The sequence below is a fragment of the Carassius carassius genome, chromosome 38 (genome assembly GCF_963082965.1).
Source record: "Carassius carassius chromosome 38, fCarCar2.1, whole genome shotgun sequence".
Taxonomy (NCBI): Eukaryota; Metazoa; Chordata; class Actinopteri; order Cypriniformes; family Cyprinidae; genus Carassius; species Carassius carassius.
The window spans coordinates 15,837,764-15,858,718 of NC_081792.1; the positions used below are offsets into that span (position 1 = coordinate 15,837,764).

The 20,955-nt window shown below is 37.6% G+C and overlaps 1 protein-coding gene and 1 pseudogene across 1 annotated transcript in view; one reads left to right on the top strand and one right to left on the bottom strand.

Moving 5' to 3' along the window:
• LOC132119418 (uncharacterized) overlaps window positions 1–14,032 on the top strand; it is a 29,382-nt pseudogene extending 15,350 nt beyond the window's left edge.
• The window catches only part of LOC132119424 (DNA-binding protein inhibitor ID-1-like), a 300,095-nt gene that overhangs the window by 138,059 nt on the left and 141,081 nt on the right, over window positions 1–20,955 (bottom strand). The window lies entirely within an intron of this gene.

Here is a 20,955-nt window from a genome sequence, read left to right on the forward strand (position 1 = left end):
TTATGATAATGTTGAAAACAGCTGAGTATAATTCTTTCAGGTTTCTTTGATGAATAGAAAGTTCAAAAGAGCAGCATTTATCTGAAATAGAAATCTCTTGTAAAATGATGTCTTTATCATCACTTTTGATCAATTTAAAGAATCCTTGCTAAATACAAGTATTAATTTATATAATTTATTTAACAAAACAAAACAAAAAATTATACTGACTAAGCTTTTGACTGACATAGTGTATAATGTTGCAAAAGCTTTTTATTTCACATAAATGCTGATCTGTGGATCCTTCTATTCATCAAAGAATGCTGAAAAAAATTTACTCATCTGTTTTAAATATTGCTAATCAGCATATTAGAATGATTTCTGATTAATGTGACACTGAAAATTCACCTTTGATCACGGATACATTGCATTTAAAATATATTCAAATAGAAAACTTAAATAGTATAAAAACTATACTTAAATAGTATAAATATTTCACAATATTACTGCTTTTGCTGTACTTTGGATCAAATAAAGGCAGGCTTCGTGAGCAGAAGAGACTTCTTTCAAAACGTAAAAAATCTTACTGTTAAAAAACTGTTGACTAGTAGGCTATATAGATTACATAAATGTTATATCGTAATGTTTTATACATGTGTGTGTGTGTGTGTGTGTGTGTGTAATTTCTGTCCCCCTCACTTCTGAAAAGATGGCTACGCCCCTGAATTAACACCTCTGTTTTTTTCTGAATTTAGCAGTAAGAAATTACTCATCATCCAGTTTTTTATATTGACTATGCATTCCATTAGTTTTTCAAATTGGTGTGTTTCACTGGTCTCCGAAGAAATATAGAGCTGAGTATCGTCAGCATAACAGTAAACACTAACACCATGTTTCCTGATGATATCTCCCAAGGGTAACATGTAAAGCGTGAAGAGTAGCGGCCCTAGTACTGAGACTTGAGGTACTCCATACTGCACTTGTGATCGATAAGATACCTCTTCATTCACTGCTACGAATTGATTGCGGTCATATAAGTATGATTTAAACCATGATAATGCACTTCCATTAATGCCAACAAAGTGTTCTAGTCTATGCAAAAGAATGTTGTGGTCAATAGTGTCAAACGCAGCACTAAGATCCAATAACACTAATAGAGAGATACAACCATGATCAGATGATAAGAGCAGGTCATTTGTAACTCTAAGGAGAGCAGTCTCAGTACTATGATACGGTCTAAATCCTGACTGGAAATCCTGACTGGATACTACCTTTTCTAGTATCTTGGACAGAAAAGGGAGATTCGAGATCGGTCTATAATTAACTAGTTCTTTGGGGTCAAGTTGTGTTTTTTTTTTTTAGTGAGAGGCTTAATAACAGCCAGTTTGACAGTTTTGGGGACATATCCCAATGACAATGAGGAATTAATAATAGTCAGAAGAGGATCTATGACTTCTGGAAGCACCTCTTTTAGGAGCTTGGATGGAATAGGGTCTAACATACATGTTGTTGGTTAAGATGATTTAACAGTGATTTAATAGTATAGATTTTAGGAGTAAAGTAGTTCATAAAGTCATTACTGCTGTGATGTTGGGAAATGTCAACACTTGTTGAGACTTTATTTTTTGTTAATTTAGCCTCTGTATTAAATAAATACCTGGGGTTATGTTTGTTTTCTTCTAAAAGAGAAGAAAAGTAATCAGACCTAGCAGTTTTTAATACTTTTCTGTAGGATAGGTTACTTTCCCGCCAAGCAATACTAAATACCTTTAGTTTTGTTTTCCTCCAGCTGCGCTCCATTTTTCGGGCTGATCTCTTCAGGGTGTGACTATGCTCATTATACCATGTTGTCAGGCTATTTTCCTTAACCTTCCTTAAGCGTAAAGGAGCAACTGTATCTAAAATGCTAGAAAAGAGAGAGTCCATAGTTCTTGTACATCATCAGGTTGTTCTGAGGTTTTGGATATGCTATGTAATTTAGATAGATACTTGTAACAAGAAGTAGAATTTACAATTTTGGGTATATGAAGCTTGCACAAAACTAAATAATGATCTGAGATATCATCACTTGGCTGCTTAATTTCAACACCATCAACATCAATTCCATGTGACAGTATTAAATCTAGAGTATGATTTCGACAAAGTCTCCCATTCAGTTCTGCTGCTGAGAAATCCTTAATGATAATATCTATTTTGTTTGGGAATATAGTTCCAGTTAATGCCATAACAGAACTGATGTGTGCCCCTGAGCAATGTAAAGAAGTGTTTTGTAGTAGTGTGCTTATTACTTGGCTCATCTGATGACAGACTGATGCAGAGAAATCAAAGGAAAACTTGGTAGTTTATCAGAACATTTTTGGTCATTAAATCGCTTAAAATCCTCAACTGTGCTCAAAGGATCTGCTCCCATTTTGTTGAGGTTTGACTAAGAAACACTTGTGTAGTGACTAGTAGTCCCACTAGTGTAATGGCTTTGGGCTTAACTAAATATTGTAGTGCTAGTATTTTATGGGGCACCAGCGTGGAATTTCACCTGGACTGTAAAGCACAACCATGGAAGATTGTTGAATGAGTTAGAATTACATTAACTGAAGGAAGTTGTAGTCTGACCAATCTGAAGGATTTTAGAGATCTTGTTAACTTGTAGACATTGTTACTGAATTATCAACACAAGGAAGACTCCGGTGTAATAAAGGGGTTATATTAATACACAAGTTTCACAATTTGAGTTGAATTGCTGAATAAATGAACTCTTCCACAGCATTCTTATTTATTGAGATGCACCTGCATATACTACTGTTTAAATGAAATTTGTCCAATTTATTAATGTATGCAATCAGTATACTGTATTATGTTCATACCCATCTGATATTTATTTTTTTACTTCTCTTGTAAGATCATCTACTTCATCTACTGTAAGATCATTTCATAAAGCTTATTTTTGTATTTTCTTTAATTCATTTATTTTATTTATGTTGTATACTAAGACAATGAGCTGCCAAATAATTCCTGGATCCCAATAAAAGGTTTTTACTCCTTTCATTTTTACGTAAGTATCTGTACTTTCTACTCCTTACATTTTAAAAATAGGTTCGTTACTGCTATTTCATTTCGGCTTGTCATCATTCAAAAAAAAAAAGAAAAAAAAAACTTATCCAGATAAATCGCACCATCTGCATGGAATGAATTTGATTGTGGTTGGATGTGAAGTATAAACATATACCATTCTGACACCCTATTGGTTTGTACGCGATCCATCGCACCTGCACAGTGCACATGACAAATCACATCACACTCCAGCCAGGACATAGCCAGTTTTGGGTTCGTTTATCAAAAAATATATTTCTTAAAAGTAGGGTTGGGTATGGAACTGGTATGCACTGAACCGAATAAGGACGCAGATTTCGGTGCCTCATAAAATGCCTGAGTGATCGATTGAAATGTTTGTCCTGGTTCTCCGAAATTTAGGCCTACACAAGAAGCATGGGCGTCGCTAGGCTTTTTAGCAGGGCTATAGCATTTAACTCCATAAACTGTACACAAATTCGCGATCCCCTCAGAGTCAGTCCGCTTAAATTTTATATGAAACCAGCGGCAGACCGCGCGAGTGGACTCAAACACAAACAGAGGACACAAGGTGTGTGTTTATCGATAGATTGTTAGAATATCTGTATCTGTGCAGTTCTTTGTCATAAATTCATTTATATTTTACATTCAGTTAGGAACTTAGGTGTGCTATTTGATCGCAATCTTTCCTTAGAAAGCCACGTTTCTAGCATTTGTAAAACTGCATTTTTCCATCTCAAAAATATATCTAAATTACGGCCTATGCTCTCAATTTCAAATGCAGAAATGTTAATCCATGCATTTATGACCTCAAGGTTAGATTATTGTAATGCTTTATTGGGTGGTTGTTCTGCACGCTTAGTAAACAAACTACAGCTAGTCCAAAATGCAGCAGCAAGAGTTCTTACTAGAACCAGGAAGTATGACCATATTAGTCTGGTCCTGTCAACACTGCACTGGCTCCCTGTCAAACATTGTATTGATTTTAAAATCTTGCTTATTACTTATAAAGCCCTGAATGGTTTAGCACCTCAGTATTTGAATGAGCTCCTTTTACATTATAATCCTGTACATCCGCTACGTTCTCAAAACTCAAAACTCAAATTTTATAATACCTACAATTTTAAAATCAACTGCGGGCAGCAGATCCTTTTCATGTTTGGTGCCTAAACTCTGGAATAACCTACCTAACATTGTTTGGGAGGCAGACACACTCTTGCAGTTTAAATCTAGATTAAATACCCATCTTTTTAACCTGGCTTACACATAACATACTAATATGCTTTTAATATCCAAATCCGTTAAAGGATTTTTAGGCTGCATTAATTAGGTAAACCGGTACCGGGAACACTTCCCATAACACCCCGATGTACTTGCTACATCATTAGAAGAATGGCATCTATGCTAATATTAGTCTGTTTCTCTCTTATTCCGAGGTCACCGTAGCCACCAGATCCAGTCTGTATCCAGATCAGAGGGTCACTGCAGTCACCCGGATCCAGTATGTATCCAGACCAGATGGTGGATAAGCACCTAGACAGGACCTCTACAGCCCTGAAAGACAGCGGAGACCAGGACAACTAGAGCCCCAGATACAGATCCCCTATAAAGACCTTGTCTCAGACGACCACCAGGACAAGACCACAAGAAACAGATGATTCTTCTGCACAATCTGACTTTACTACAGCCTGGAATTGAACTGCTGGTTTCGTCTGGTCAGAGGAGAACTGGCCCCCCAACTGAGCCTGGTTTCTCCCAAGGTTTTTTTCTCCATTCTGTCACCGATGGAGTTTCAGTTCCTTGCCGCCGTCGCCTCTGGCTTGCTTAGTTGGTGTCACTTCATCTACAGCGATACCATTGACTTGATTGCAAATAAATGCACAGACACTATTTAAAGTGAACAGAGATGACATCACTGAATTCAATGATGAACTGCCTTTAACTGTCATTTTTCATTATTGACACACTCTTTTCCTAATGAATGTTGTTCAGTTGCTTTGACGCAACGTAATTTCGTTTTAAAGCACTATATACATAAAGGTGACTTAACTTGACTTGATTCTACTTGAGTAATGAATGTGAATACTTTTGACACCAGTGTAATCTACTTTGTTACTTTTAAATCATAGTTCGTTACTGAGTACGCACACAATTTGAGTTGATATTCAAATTTTTGACAGCACTTCAGTAGCCAATAAAAATATCTGATCGTGAAGGGACCAATAAAAGTGCTGATATCTGAACCGGGAACAGCGCTGCTGCATCGGGTGAAGAGCTGATCAGACAGCGAGGAAGCTCAGCGTGATGGATTCTGGATTCCAAGCTTGGAGAAACAAACTACATGGTAGTGTTATCATAAATATCTATATTTTGATACCGATACTGAAATATCTTACACGGTTCCATTATTCATTTTCCACAGTATCTGAATATACACCAATACAATCTGCATCTCTCTCTTCTCTCCGAGTGAGTTTGACAATCATCTGTCTACTGTCAATTACAGTCTGAATGTTTGCGCGGGATTGCAGGTATTCCGCATAATTTTAATCATTCCCGGGCAAATGTGGCGAGCAGAAAACTGGATGCAAGCTCTCAAATAAGCCTAAATTATACAAATGAACAGTGGCGGCTCCTGCCAATTTTCTCAGGGGGGGGAATGTTTGCTCAATTAATGAGGATAGGTCACCCATTCAATTGATAAATTAAAGGCTAGTTAAATATGTAAAGGGAACTGAACTACTATTAAAAATAAACTGACATCACGAATCAATCTCTTGCTCTCCTTATGTTTCTATATGCGTGTTAGCATAATTCAGCAGCAAAAGAAGACTGAAGCCAGGATGTGGTCTTTCCAAAAAAAACTGCGATTTCAGTTTAATAAGAAATAATTAATGGTCACATAAATCACTGCCTACACAACTCACTTATATTACACTACTCATTTGTATTATACTGCTCACTTATATCACATTACTCACTTACATTACACATATTACTTAAATTACATTGCTCCCTACTATACATAAGTGGTTTTATTAACAAAGTTCGGGAGGAGCACAATCAGATAATTATCCAATTTGGCACAGGTGCATCTCGTTTAGCTAATCATCTTAACTAGCACACACGCGTATATATATCCAGTCTTCCTACCTCCTGTCCCACGACAGTTTTTCGGCATCCCTCCTCCACCCCAACTCCTCACTTCTAATCTATTTAACCCAAATTAGGGATAGGGGGAGTTATTTGGGTTCGATCTATGGTCCGGGCCCGGACCCCTCCCCCAGGACAGCACACCAAAATATGCCTACTATTCACCTTCAGATTAGATGTAAGGGTGAACTCGTGAAATGCCTCTTTGCCCTTTCGTGTATTTTCACCTTCTCCAAGAGATGATGCCTGTCGGTGACACCTGTAGTTGTCCGTGCGATTTCCGTCACGCTCTCGGGATAGAACAAAATGCAGCGGTAAATTAGCAGAATAAAGCGTCAGCTACTTCGCAGCCTATTAGCCTTTTTCTCCGCTCATACCACATCCTTGAATATCCTTGTTGATACGACTTCCCGCCCTTTGTAGATATTTGTTTGATGTTTAAATTTGGTCTTGGTGGTCCTAATTCTTTAACTGCCAATTTATCCTTATTGCTACGATGAATGAATGGTCTTTCTTTCAATGACACGATATAGAATTAATCTACGCTGAGGTAACGGGGAGCAGTTGGGGGTTTGGTGCCTTGCTAAAGTCATGGTATTGCCGGCCTGAGACTCAAACCCATAATCCTAGGGTTAGGACTCAAAAGTCTCTAACCACTAGGCCATGACTTCCCAGATTAACTACTTGTGCGCAGACTGTGTGCAGTAGCGGTCTCTCCATGCTTTTAAAGTAGAAATTATTTCTCTTTGCTCCCGGATTAAATTTTGTCAAAAATTATCAACCATTCAGAATAGATCCACACCTGACCGCTGAAAATCCTTCTAGAAGTTTTATTGGTTGTAAGTGAAATGCACCAGAAAGTCTTTCAACAACCAAACATGGAACTTTAATTCATTAAGAAATGTTTTGGAATGGGATATTTGTCTGATTTGTACATATACAGGTGCTGGTCATATAATTAGAATATCACCAAAAAGTTGATTTATTTCACTAATTCCATTCAAAAAGTGAAACTTGTATATTATATTCATTCCTTACACACAGACTGACATGTTTCAAATGTTTATTTCTTTTAATTTTGATGATTATAACTGAAACTAAAATCAGTATGTCAGAAAATTAGAATATAACTTAAGACCAATACAAAGAAAGGATTTTTAGAAATCTTGGGCAACTAAAAAGTATGAAAATGTAAAGTGTGAGCATGTACAGCAGCACTCAATACTTAGTTGGGGCTCCTTTTGCCTGAATTACTGCAGCAATGCAGCGTGGCATGGAGTCGATCAGTCCGTGGCACTGCTCAGGTGTTATGAAAGCCCAGGTTGCTCTGATAGTGGCCTTCAGCTCTTCTGCAGTCTTGGGTCTGGCATATCACATCTTCCTCTTCACAATACCCCCAAAGATTTTCTATGGGGTTAAAGTAAGGTGAGTGAAAAATAACAGATAGGATGATCGATACCATCTTTACCTTCCTGAATTAACAAAGCTCCAGCACCAACGGCACTCACATCCACATCGAGTTTAAAAGCAGAATCACAGTCTGGTGCGGCTAAAACAGATGCATTACACAGAAGACCTTTGATCGAGTTGAATGCATGCTGACATTCATCAGACCATAAAAACGTTCGGGATGTACTAAGAAGTGAAGTCAGCGGTTGCGCAATTGTCGAAAAGTTTTTACAGAAACCACGATAATAGCCAGCCATCCCTAGAAATCAACGGAGTTCACGTCGGGTGCTTGGGAAGGTAACTCAAATATAGCGGTAACTTTTGCTTCTACTGGATGTACTTGATCTTGACCGACTTCCTTCCCAAGATACGTGATAGTGGCCTGCCCAAATTCACATTTAGCTAGATTTGATTGGAAGATTTGAATGACATAAAAAATTTTTGTTGTTCATAGAAATTCTGTGGAAAATTGATGTTCTTAAAAATAAAATGCAAAGAAAACACAAATATTAAAGCTAGCAGATGTTAGAAAGCAAAAAAAAAAGACATTAAGTTAATATGTTCCTTTATGTTACAAAGCTTAAGTATTTCAGAGAATTCTAAAGTATTGAGATTAAGTTACTAAACCTGAGTAATCTAATGAAATACATTACTGATTACATTTTAAAGCTTGTATTTGTAATCTGTAGTTAAATATATTTTAAAAGTAACCTTCCCAGCCCTGTTTTTACATTATAGCCCATATGGACAAACTGCTCTACAGAGAGTGTTTCCTCACTTTGTTCTTTTTGCGAATAAAACACTGACACAATGATGAACAAGTACATTAACATTCGCAATAACATTGATTTATTGAATAATTAAGTAAATATAATTCCTTGATTTACCTTTGTAGAGAAATCTCATTGCTCTCTGCTACCAGTCCTCTGCTCAATCTGACCTGTGTTGCAGCCTACAATTAAATTGCTGGATTCATCAAGCCAGAGAAGGACAATGAAGTTTTGGTTCCTTCGACACATGATAATGTTTAATACCGTAAAGCTGCTTTGACATAATCTGTAGTGTAAAAAAACACTATGTAAATACAGTGTCTGGACATTACTTGACTCATTTCATTTGGACTGTAACACCTGGTTAATTTATTTTTTTCTGACTCATTTTAAAGATGAAATTGTGAACAGTACTCATATCTGTAAATGTTTGTTTGCAACTTTATTAGTCTTTTTTAAAAGTTTATTAAACTAATGTTTATATTATGTTTGTATTAATGTTTGTATTACATTTTTAATGTTTAATGTTTGTACAACCCGAATTCCGGAAAAGTTGGGACGTTTTTTAAATTTTAATAAAATGAAAACTAAAGGAATTTCAAATCACATGAGCCAATATTTTATTCACAATAGAACATAGATAACGTAGCAAATGTTTAAACTGAGAAATTTTACACTTTTATCCACTTAATTAGCTCATTTATAATTTAATGCCTGCTACAGGTCTCAAAAAAGTTGGCACGGGGGCAACAAATGGCTAAAAAAGCAAGCAGTTTTGAAAAGATTCACCTGGGAGAACATCTAGTGATTAATTAAGTTAATTGATATCAGGTCTGTAACATGATTAGCTATAAAAGCTTTGTCTTAGAGAAGCAGAGTCTCTCAGAAGTAAAGATGGGCAGAGGCTCTCCAATCTGTGAAAGACTGCGTAAAAAAATTGTGGAAAACTTTAAAAACAATGTTCCTCAACGTCAAATTGCAAAGGCTTTGCAAATCTCATCATCTACAGTGCATAACATCATCAAAAGATTCAGAGAAACTGGAGAAATCTCTGTGCGTAAGGGACAAGGCCGGAGACCTTTATTGGATGCCCGTGGTCTTCGGGCTCTCAGACGACACTGCATCACTCATCGGCATGATTGTGTCAATGACATTACTAAATGGGCCCAGGAATACTTTCAGAAACCACTGTCGGTAAACACAATCCGCCGTGCCATCAGCAGATGCCAACTAAAGCTCTATCATGCAAAAAGGAAGCCATATGTGAACATGGTCCAGAAGCGCCATCGTATCCTGTGGGCCAAGGCTCATTTAAAATGGACTATTTCAAAGTGGAATAGTGTTTTATGGTCAGACGAGTCCAAATTTGACATTCTTGTTGGAAATCACAGACTTCTTTTCCGGAATTCGGGTTGTATTACAAATGTAATGTATAACAACTGGACTCTTTAAAGGGATAGTTCACCCAATAATGAAAAGTTGCTGTTATTTTATTGACCCTCATGCCATCCCAGATGTCAGTGACTATTTTTCTTCAGTAAAACAGTAAAGAAGATTTTTATCTGAAACAGTAATCCTTGGCAATTCATACACTGCACATCTGTGGCATCCGGTTTTTGATTGTGTAGCTTCATAAGGCTTCAGTAGCCACATTTCCACTGTCGGGCCAGTACGAGCCAGTGCTTTAAACGGGCTGGGCGGGGTTAATAGCCTCAGACCTGTAGCATCGAGGCCAAAATAGCGCTGCGTTTCCACTGTCTTACTGGAAGCTCCACTTCGCTTCACTAAAACCCACCCTTTATATGCCTCTCAGAAACAATGTCATGTAACATAATTTCACCAACAAAGAGAAGATAATAAGAAATAAGTCACTGGAACTAGCGTGATCACAAAACAAACATGATAAAAGCGGCGGTTTGTTTGCATGCTTTGTTAAATATTTAAATCCAAAAGTATCTATGTTTTACTATAATAAGTGATACATTGATCATAATTAATTAATTGATCAGGATTGAAAATGAGTCACACAGAATTAAAATGTTATGAACATAGCCTGCTTATTCAGTCTGTTTCCGTTTATTTGAAGTCACAATAGCCTATATACATCACATTTAGAAAGAATTATAATTTCTATATTTTTATAAAAGCTTCAGAGCAAAAAAACATTAGGCCTATTTTATTTTTATGACATTTATGCTGAGCTAAAGCCTCGAGACGAGACTTATGACAGATAGAATAAATAAATATACCATTGTGATAGAGAATAAGAAGCTGATGTCTGATTTCTTCAAGTAGTCGCATTTGTTTACTATGGTAACAATAATGCCTAGTCTTTTGCATCGCTTATAAATATTTCTGCCTTGTATGGTGATTATAATCCACATTGGATCAAGTTATTTCAAACACTCGCTGCTGTCTGGAATTGAGTTTTGAGCTCAACTTATTTTTAAAAGCTGGTGATATAGCTGCCCAGACAGCAAGCAGTGTCGGCCCAGATCCGGCCCGAATGGATTTCATGCGGGCCAGATGTGGGCCGGATCTGGGACAATACTATATTGCTCTATGGGTGTTAGCTTTATGAAATTATCCGCGGTGCAAACGCTCTACAGATACAGAGAAACTCTGCCTTTGTTCATAACCACTCCTCTAGCCCCAGCTGGCCCGCTTTGGGTGAATAAACCTGGGCCGTTGGCCCCTAGGAAGCACCGACGAGGCACGATCAACACCGGAAGTGACAGTGGAAACGCCACTGTCCGTGGTACGCACTAGCAAACCAGCTTTTGGCCGACAGTGGAAACCCTAATGTGTCCTCAGGAGCCTGTTGTAATTCAGCTTTGCATGTATATGTTTATTTGACTCTCAAAAGCCGGCAGCCAGAGACATGCAATTTATGAATTGAAATGAATGAAAATTTCCTTTACGGTTCAATTGAAGAAAAAAGTTAACTCGTCTTGAATGGCTTGAGTGTGAGTCAATTAACAGCAAATTTCCATTTTTGCATGAACTAACCCTTTAAGCCTGCATGTTTATTCTGTATGACAAATATTATAAATGTTATTAAATAAAGGCTATTATGTGTTGTAATGTGTGTGTTTTAGTGATTTGTAGGCACCAGATAATAATTTTCTTAAACGCAATATAAAATATAATAATCAGATCCACAGCGATTTCTTATGATGCCCAAATAATAAATCTTAGCTGAGGTAACATATGAAACACATGGATTGTTGAATTTTAATTGACACAATTTGCTGTAGTTTTCTAAATGTTTGACCAATTGAATTATTTTAGTTGAATGGACTATGAAACTATTTCAGTAAAGGTTGAACCAACTAAAAAATGACAATTCAGGCAACCATTTGAAGACAGAAATTGACTGAATATAAAATTTCTATGGAACTTGTTACGAAATAATAATTAGTTGAATCAGCTTTAAATTTACATTACAGCTGATTTAAATTACAGTGTATGAACGTTTCTTCTTCTTTTTCTTCTTGTGTGCTTTGCGGCAGCTTAGACACTTCAAAGGTGTATTGCTGCCCTCCTCAGTTAATCTAGAGAACTCCATCTCATAGATTAAATTCTCAAATAATTGTGTATGAACATTGGGACCCAGTGCCTGTGTTAACCCTCAGCATAATGATCCACAGGTGAAAACAACAAGCTGATTGATGAACAGATTTGATTGGTCGCTCATTGATTCAAACATGATTTCAAATAGCACAGCATTCTCAGCAGACTTACTAAGCAGTAGAGTTAAGGGTTTTCCAATAACTGTGAATTTCTTGGGGTTTGCTTGAAAACTTACCATGCCTTGGGCAAAGGGGATTTTACTTTTCACAATGGCTGTGGGTATCACTGTGTTCTTCTTTAAGAGCTGATCCTGAGTCCCTTTTTGAAGCTGGTGCTGCATATGGAGCAGTCCCTGAAAACCTGGTCCACTTTGGAAAACTTTTAATTGGTGGTCAAGGTTCAGTATCTTATAATGGTGTAAAAATATCCCCATTGAGGTTAGCAGAGTTTGAAGGGCACCAGTCAAACGACGAAGGTGACTTTGAGATCTTAAACTTAAAAAGAGACCCTTTTATTTTTTTTATTTTAAGTGGGGACTCTAACTTAACTTGCGTTCTCCTCTCTTTAAGCTTGGTTGCACTCAGCTAGCACTAAGCTGCACCATCTGCATTCTTCTGTGCAATGTAGCAATGATTTTGCGTATTCCAGGACCAAGAGTGCCACATTTTCTAATTGACCGAGGTGTGTGTGAGGGTGGGTTGTCGGGGTGGTTTTTTTATTTATTTTTAATAAACCATAAATATCTCAACCATCAGGAGAGGAGTCACCAGTGCCTTTGTCTGAGATGCCAGCTAGCTGTGGCTTCTCACTTAAGCGGGCACGCAGGGATGTCTCTCTTGTTGCTCCATACATGGGCTGTCATGTCAGGCAACAGGTTAGTGTGTGTGTGTTGAAGGTGAGAAGTGCTCTGTCTCGGTTTCATCCATGTGATGCCTTTTGTGAGTTTGTTTGGAAGGCTCTTTCTCCATCTCCTAACAGGGTGCAAGATATATTCTGCCACTCATTATAATGGGAGCTCCAGTGCAAGTGTCTTGCCCTGTGAGCCGTCCCCTCCCTACTGTGTCCTGCTTCTCCTTTGGCATGATCGTCAAATCTTGTGTCAGGGCAGATGATGTTAAAGTTAAAGGCAAGTCCTCTAATTCTTTGCAGTCAGTCTAATCGTTGATCCGACCTATAGCTTGACTCTGGTTCTCTGCTTTTAGTTGATGGATCATGGCAGCCTCTGCTTCTGAAGTACACTCAATGCTCATTTACACTGGAGACCTCTGCAGGTTTGCTGTTTATCACTGCACCATTCACCGGAAGCTGTTGGGAAGTGACTGTAAGAAGAACTGAGTGACTTGTCGTTCGACGTGGGGCTCTATTATAATACTCCTTGGTTTACTTGTCTTCCTCAGGATAATGAAAGGCGACTCCCTTTGATGTACGGTGACCAGGAAGTGATTCATTCCTGTCCTCTGGCACAGCCAACCATAACCCCAACTGTAGCCCCGACCACACCTCTCCGTGACCCAACTGTCTTGCAACAGATGTTTGACCATTTCCCTTCTGGAGGACCCTGGCGGTATCCTCCATACCCTGGTGTACCTGCTACCCTGCCTCCCACTGTGCCACCTACAGCTGCTCCTTTTCGATATCCTTTACAGCAACCCATGTACCCTCCCAAGTATCCCATGCCAATATTTGATCCCTTTTACCCTAAAGGTGACCCAGCTGCTCCCCCAGCAGCACAACCACCACAATATCCCTGGTACCCAAAGCTGCCTCCTTACATGACTGGCTTCCACAGCCCAGTAGAAGTGACCACTCCTGCAATGACCACAACTGCCCCATACCAGCCTGAACGCCAGTATCCAGGTTATCCAATGTACCCACCGTTCTATGGTCAACTACCCATCAAGTCTGGGTCTCCAACTGTGAAAAACCCTGTCATGCCTCCATATCCTAAGGCTTCAGGCTTTGGTCCCCATGCCCGTAAGTTATGGTCTTCTCCTGCATTATCCTCAGTCTACGGGTCTCATAGGTAACCACTTGACTGAGCAGATGAGTGGACTCTGAAGTGGCATTCCTCTTGACACCAGAATGAACCGACTTCAATCGCTTCCTTGGTGTAAGCCAGGGGCGGACTGGCCATCTGGAGCACCGGGACTTTTCCCGGTGGGCCGCTAGCCAATGTGGGCCGGCCCACCCGGTACATATATACATATATAATTTTAAATCACTATTCACGATAGCCCGTCGAGAAGAGCAGTGATACATTTTGGAGCCTGACTGCAAAACACAATAGCCCCTGGACGTCAGGCTAGCAATTTTGCGAGCCCTGCACCTCAGATCTATCCAGTTTGTGAACCACTGGTTTCCACAATGTTTTCGTTAAACAAAATAAATGATTATTTTAAAAGATTTACTCAAGAGAATAATCTGTTCACGAATCGGATCATGAACTTATATTACCGCATATTCATGCATCTGTTAATTGCAGTGTTGGGAAGGTTACTTTGGAAATGTAATAGGTTACAGATTACAAGTTACCCTATATAAAATGTAATAGTAGTGTAACTTTTTCAATTACTTTATTAAAGTAAATGTGACTAATTACTTTTGATTACTTTTTGATTACTTTTCAAAATCTCCAATAAATGTTTATTTGCAACTGTTAATCATCTTCAAACATTTACACCATTCAGGTTTAACCTTACAGCAGTGCTCAATACTGTCAGACTTTTACAATCCTTCATCGCTTGAATTAAGATGATCAAATTTGAACACATGTCTGCATGTCTGCTTCATTAATTTCCACATGGGGCGGACTGGGATAAAATTTCAGACCGGGAAATCTCAAACTCATACAAACAAATTCATGGACAACACTATTTTTTGTATGGACCTGATATAAAAAAAGATTTAAATCTTTAGTTTGGGGACATGCAAAATAATTAAAAGTTCTCTCCTGAACTTCACCTTCACTTCATTTCTTTTTTCTTTTCAGTCTCTTTATTTTGCCCTGTTATCCATCTACCTCATGACTTTAACACTCAAGATTTAACAAAACTATACTTTCTAAATTGCCTACATGTCAAATTGAGTGCATCACTACAATATAAAATCCTAATACTGAACATGAGTCATGTTTTTCCCTCACAAAAATTAACTGCTTTTATTACGTAAAAGTACAGTAACCATGTTTTTTTAAATTATTATTATTGCAAATGGATTACCATTTGTATATATTTTTAAATAAATATGTAAATTTGTGGCATGGTTTAACAACAGTAACCTTTGTCTCTGAATTTATAGCAAATATTAAAACTTATGATTCAAGTGTACTTTTGATATATTTGTCCAAAATGTGGCATATTCCGTCCGTGTTAGGCAATAGCAATCCCGTTTTTATGACTGGATTCTACTAACCAGACTATGTTTCTGCACAGCGGAAATTATAGGGCCGTACGTCTCAGAATAGTCAGTTCAATTTGGGAAAGAAATCAATTACATCTGTATGTGGATGTGTGTAAATATTCAAATGTAATCCCCACTGTAATCTTTAAAATTTTCAGAAGTAACTGTAATTTAATTACTCATTTTTTCTTAGTAACTGTAACTGATTACAGTTACATTTATTTTGTAATTAAATTACGTAATTAAATTACATGTAACTAGTTACTCCACAACACTGGTTAATTGAATGCAAAGTGTGAGTTCTAGGTGAATGTTTGTCTCGTGATGAACATGTATCGCTCACTAGGAGTCGCTTAATGAACTTATCTTTTTTTTTTTTTCAATGGAGGATCAGTTGCCCTATTGGTTAAAATCCCCAAACAGTATACTTAAATATCAAATAAATAAATTACATCAAAACAGGGGCGTTTGCGTTTTGATGTGGTGGGCTGCTGTGGGCCAGAAAGTCCAGGGCCACTTTTTGGTCCCAGTCCGCCCCTGGTGTAAGCCTAATAAAGCTTTGAATGAAAATATTTTTGTGGAGTTTCTTGATTGCACATAAATGTTTCTTTGACAGTCCAACTCCCCTCTTATGTTGCACTTTAAACCAAATACATTGCATCAAAGCAACTGAACAACATTCATTAGGAAAATGGTGTCAATGCAAAATGAGTTAAAGGCAGTTAATCATTGGGTTCTGTGACGTAATTAATCTGTTCCGTTTAAATGGTGTTGGTGCATTAATCTGCAATCAAGTCAACGATATCGCTGTAAAAGAAGTGAAGCCAAAGGCAAGGAACCAAAACTCCATCGGTGACAGAATGGAGAAAAACCTCTGATCTGGATACAGATTGGATCTGGTGACTTCGGTATAAGAGAGAAACGGACCAATATTAGTGTAGATGCCATTCTTCTAATGATGTAGCAAGTACGTTGGGTGTTATGGGAAGTGGTTCCGGTTTACCTAATTAATGCAGCCTAAAAATCCTTTTATGGATTTGGATATTAGAAGCATATTAGTCTGTTATGTGTTAGCAAGGTTAAAGAGATGGGTCTTTAGATTTAAACCGCAAGAGTGTGTCTGCCTCCCGAACAATGGTAGGTTATTCCAGAGTTTAGGTAGTAAATAGGAAAAGGATCTGCCGCCCGCAGTTGATTTTGATATTCTAGGTATTATCAAATTGCCTGAGTTTTGAGAAATCAGCGGATGTGGAGGATTATAATGTAACAAGAGCTCATTCAAATACTGAGGTGCTAAACCATTCAAGGCTTTATAGGTAATAATTAAGATTTTAAAATCTATTCGATGTTTGATAGGGAGCCAGTGCAGTGTTGACAGGACCGGGCTAATATGGATCATACTTCCTGGTTCTAGTAAGAACTCTTGCTGCTGCATTTTGGACTAGCACCCAATAAATCATAATAATCTAACCTTGAGGTCATAAATGCATGGATTAACATTTCTGCATTTGACATCGAGAGCATAGGCCATAATTTAGATATATTTCTGAGATGGAAAATGCAGTTTTACAAATGCTTTCTAAGGAAAGATTGCTATCAAATAGCACACCTAGGTTCCTAACTGATGACGAAGAATTGACAGAGCAGCAACAAGTCTTAGACAGTGTTCTAGGTTATTACATGCTGAGTTTTTAGATCCTGTAATAAACACCACCTGAATTTAGCAGTAAAAATTACTCATCCAGTTTTTTTATATTGTCTATGCATTCCATTAGTTTTTCAAATTGGTGCGTTTCAAAGGGCCACAAAGAAATATAGAGCTGAGTATCATCAGCATAACAGTGAACGCTAACACCGTGTTTCCTGATGATATCTCCCAAGGGTAACATGTAAAGCGTGAGTAGTGGCCCTAGTACTGAGCCTTGAGGTACTCCATACTGCACTTGTGATCGATATGATACCTCTTCATTCACTGAATGGTTACAATTTTATCTTTAATTTTATCGATTTTAGAAGTTGTGATGACGAACCTATGTGATTGACGTCATCACCATTTCAGTATGTCTCCGTGAGTGTTAAATGTTGTTATATTTAGTCTTTCATGTACATGGTTTAAGCGCTTTGTTAACATTTTATTTCTTCATCCTTTATAATTAGCTATGGATGTTTGCAACTCCACAATTCATACATTTATTAATATCATGCAAGTTCAATTTCTTTGTTTACTGTTAGTACTTGCTGAAGTGTGACAAAATCACAAGGAGTCTAATGGTTTTTACAGACAGTTTATTGGTAATTTAAACGATACAGCTCTGTGGTATTGTTTGAACTTACCCATTGATTTCTGCTCTGCTCTGCTCTGCTCTGCTCGTTCCGGTAGCGCACGTAACCCGGATCACGCTTATAATAGCAGCGGTCATACCATATTTCACAACTGGGGGGAGGCAACCTAGGTCGGGATTGTGATGTTTGTTTTGTTTAATGTTTAATGTATGTTTGTAACATCATTTTGCTTAAGATGCACTAACGGTATTTATTCGGTTAAGTAAGATGAGGTTGTTTTAATGTCATTGTTGTAATAGACATTATTGAAACAAAGGTTCCCCTGTGCAAATGGTACTTTCCATTTCTGTTTGGCGGGAAGTTTGTGTATTTAAGCAGAATGTTCCTTATTGAAGGGAGGGTTTTGTGGTTTGCTCTGTTACTAAAGTACAACATTATGTTCTATTGTTGATAGAGAGCTGTTTCAGCAATTTTACATTGTGTTTAATCTGCAAAGGTTTTAGTGCTGCTTCATTAGCATTCATCATGTTTTTTTTTCTTCCTTATTAATTTGTACTTTGCACGGATTATCCTTGGCTAACTAATAAATTATCTATTTTGCACCGAAAACCATCTTGTCATGCCATACCTTCCTAACTCCTCTCTAACTCTCGGACTACAGCACCTGGCTTTGGGCAGTCTCAAAGACAGTCCTTTGCAACAGAAGTAAAGTAGTTCATAAAGTCATTACTGCTGTGATCTTGGGAAATGTCAACACTTGTTGAGGCTTTATCTTTCGTTAATTTAGCCACTGTATTAAATAAATACCTGGGGTTATATTTGTTTTCTTCTAAAAGAGAAGAAAAGTAATCGGACCTAGCATTTTTTAATGCTTTTATGTAGGATAGGTTTCTTTCCCACCAAGCAATACGAAATACCTCTAGTTTTGTTTTCCTTCAGCTGCGCTCCATTTTTCGGGCTGATCTCTTTAGGGTGCGAGTATGCTCATTATACCATGGTGTCAGACTGTTTTCCTTAACCTTTCTTAAGTGTAAAGGAGCAACTGTATTTAAAATGCTAGAAAAGAGAGTCCATAGTTTTTGTTACATCATCAAGTTGTTCTGAGGTTTTGGATATGATAACTTACAAAGCAGTCTTTTGTGGTAGAAGTGATGGTTCTACCATACTTGTAACAAGAAGTAGAATTTACAATTTTGGCTATATGAAGTTTGCACAAAACTAAATAATGATATGAGATATCATCACTTGGCTGCATAATTTCAACACCATCAACATCAATTCCATGTGACAGTATTAAATCTAGAGTATTATTTCGACAAAGTCTCCCATTCAGTTCTGCTGCTGAGAAATCCTTAATTATAATATCTATTTTGTTTGTGAATATAGTTCCAGTTAACGCCTTAACAGAAGTGACGTGTGCCCCTTAGCAATGTAAAGAAGTGTTTTGTAGTAGGGTGCTTATTACTTGGCTCATCTGATGACAGACTGATGCAAAGAAATCAAAGGAAAACTTGGTAGTTTATCAGAACATTCTTGGTCATTAAATCGCTTAAAATCCTCAACTATGCTCAAATGATCTGCTCCCATTTTGTTGAGGTTTGATTAAGAAACACTTGTGTAGTGACTAAGTAGCCCCACTAGTGTAATGGCTTTGGGCTTAACTAAATATTGATAGTGTTGGCCCTAGTATTTTATGGGGCACCAGCCCGGAATTTCACCTGGACTATAAAGCACAATCATGGAAGATTGTTGAATGAGTAAAAATTACATTAACTGAAGGAAGTTGTAGTCTGACCAATCTGAAGGATTTTAGAGATCTTGTTAACTTGTAGACCCTCTTACTGAATTATCAACACAAGGAAGTGTAATAAAGGGGGTTTTATTAATACACAAGTTTCACAATTTGAGTTGAATCTTTGAGTTGCTGAAATGAACTCTTCCACAGCATTCTAATTCTTCTGAATTGATCTCACCAGTGTTCACTTGGCAGGGGAAGTTGTCTGTGTATTTGTACTGTAGGTTTTGTCATCTGAAGAAAAAGTTTGATATTGATAGAAGTAAGGGGTTGTTGCCATACTTGTGCGCTAAGTTACACTGTTCTTAACAGTTGTGGTCAACTGTAAGAGCTAAAGTCTAAGAGCTAAAATAAGTTATTCCAAGGAGAAACAAGGAAGTTCTACAAAAAGCCAATTTGGGGAGTTTGAAATGGCAACAACGACGACAAGCTTAGTGGCCCCCATCTTCTGCAACAACTTCAGAACCTTCTCTTCAGTGATCCTCCGTTTGCAGGTTCCAGACTTCTAAGATCTTCTCCAACAACTTGCTCAGGAGTTCACCGTTCACCAGTGCTTCATATTCAAGACTGTGAAATGTATCCAATTGCTTTCTTCCCACTGCACCATGGCCAAGGGACTTGCACATTACCAATTCACTATATCTATTTAGTAGTTTTTCATTACACTTTTCTATCCTTTTGTTAAATAAATGTAATGCACACAGGCTGAAGTAGTTTAAGTCTTTGGTTCTTTTAATTGTGATGATTTTGGTTCACATTTAACAAAATCCCAGCAATCACTATCTCAGCAAATTAGAATATGGTGACATGCAAATCAGTTAATCAACTCAAAACACCTGCAAAGGTTTCCTGAGCCTTCAAAATTATCTCTCAGTTTGGTTTACTAGGCTACACAATCATGGGGAAGACTGCTGATCTGACACCCGTCACAGGGATGGTAAGCCACAAACATTCATTACCAAAGAAGCTGGCTGTTCACAGAGTTCTGTATCCAAGCATGTTAACAGAAAATTGAGTGGAAGGAAGGAATCTATGGGGTATTGTCAAGAGGAAAATGAGAAACAAGAGACCAACAAATGCAGATGAGCTGCAGGCCAACCTGGGCTTCCATACCACCTCAGCAGTGCCACAAACTGATCACCTCTGTGCAACACTGAGTTGTAGCAGTAATTAAAGCAAAAGGAGTCCCTACCAAGTATTGAGTATAGTAAATAAACATACTTTCCAGAAGACCAACAAGTCACAAACATTTTTTATTGATCTTATGTAGTATTCTAATTTGTTGATTGGTGTGTTTTTTTGTTTTGTTTTTTTTTACCACAGACTTAAACTACTTCAGTCTGTGTGCACTGAACTTATTTACAGTGGTGTGAGGTAACAAATTACAACTACTCAAGTTACTGTAATTTAAGTAGTTTTTTCGGGTACTTGTACTTTTTTGAGTATATTTTTAAAGCTGTACTTTTACTTGTACTTAAGTACAAGTTA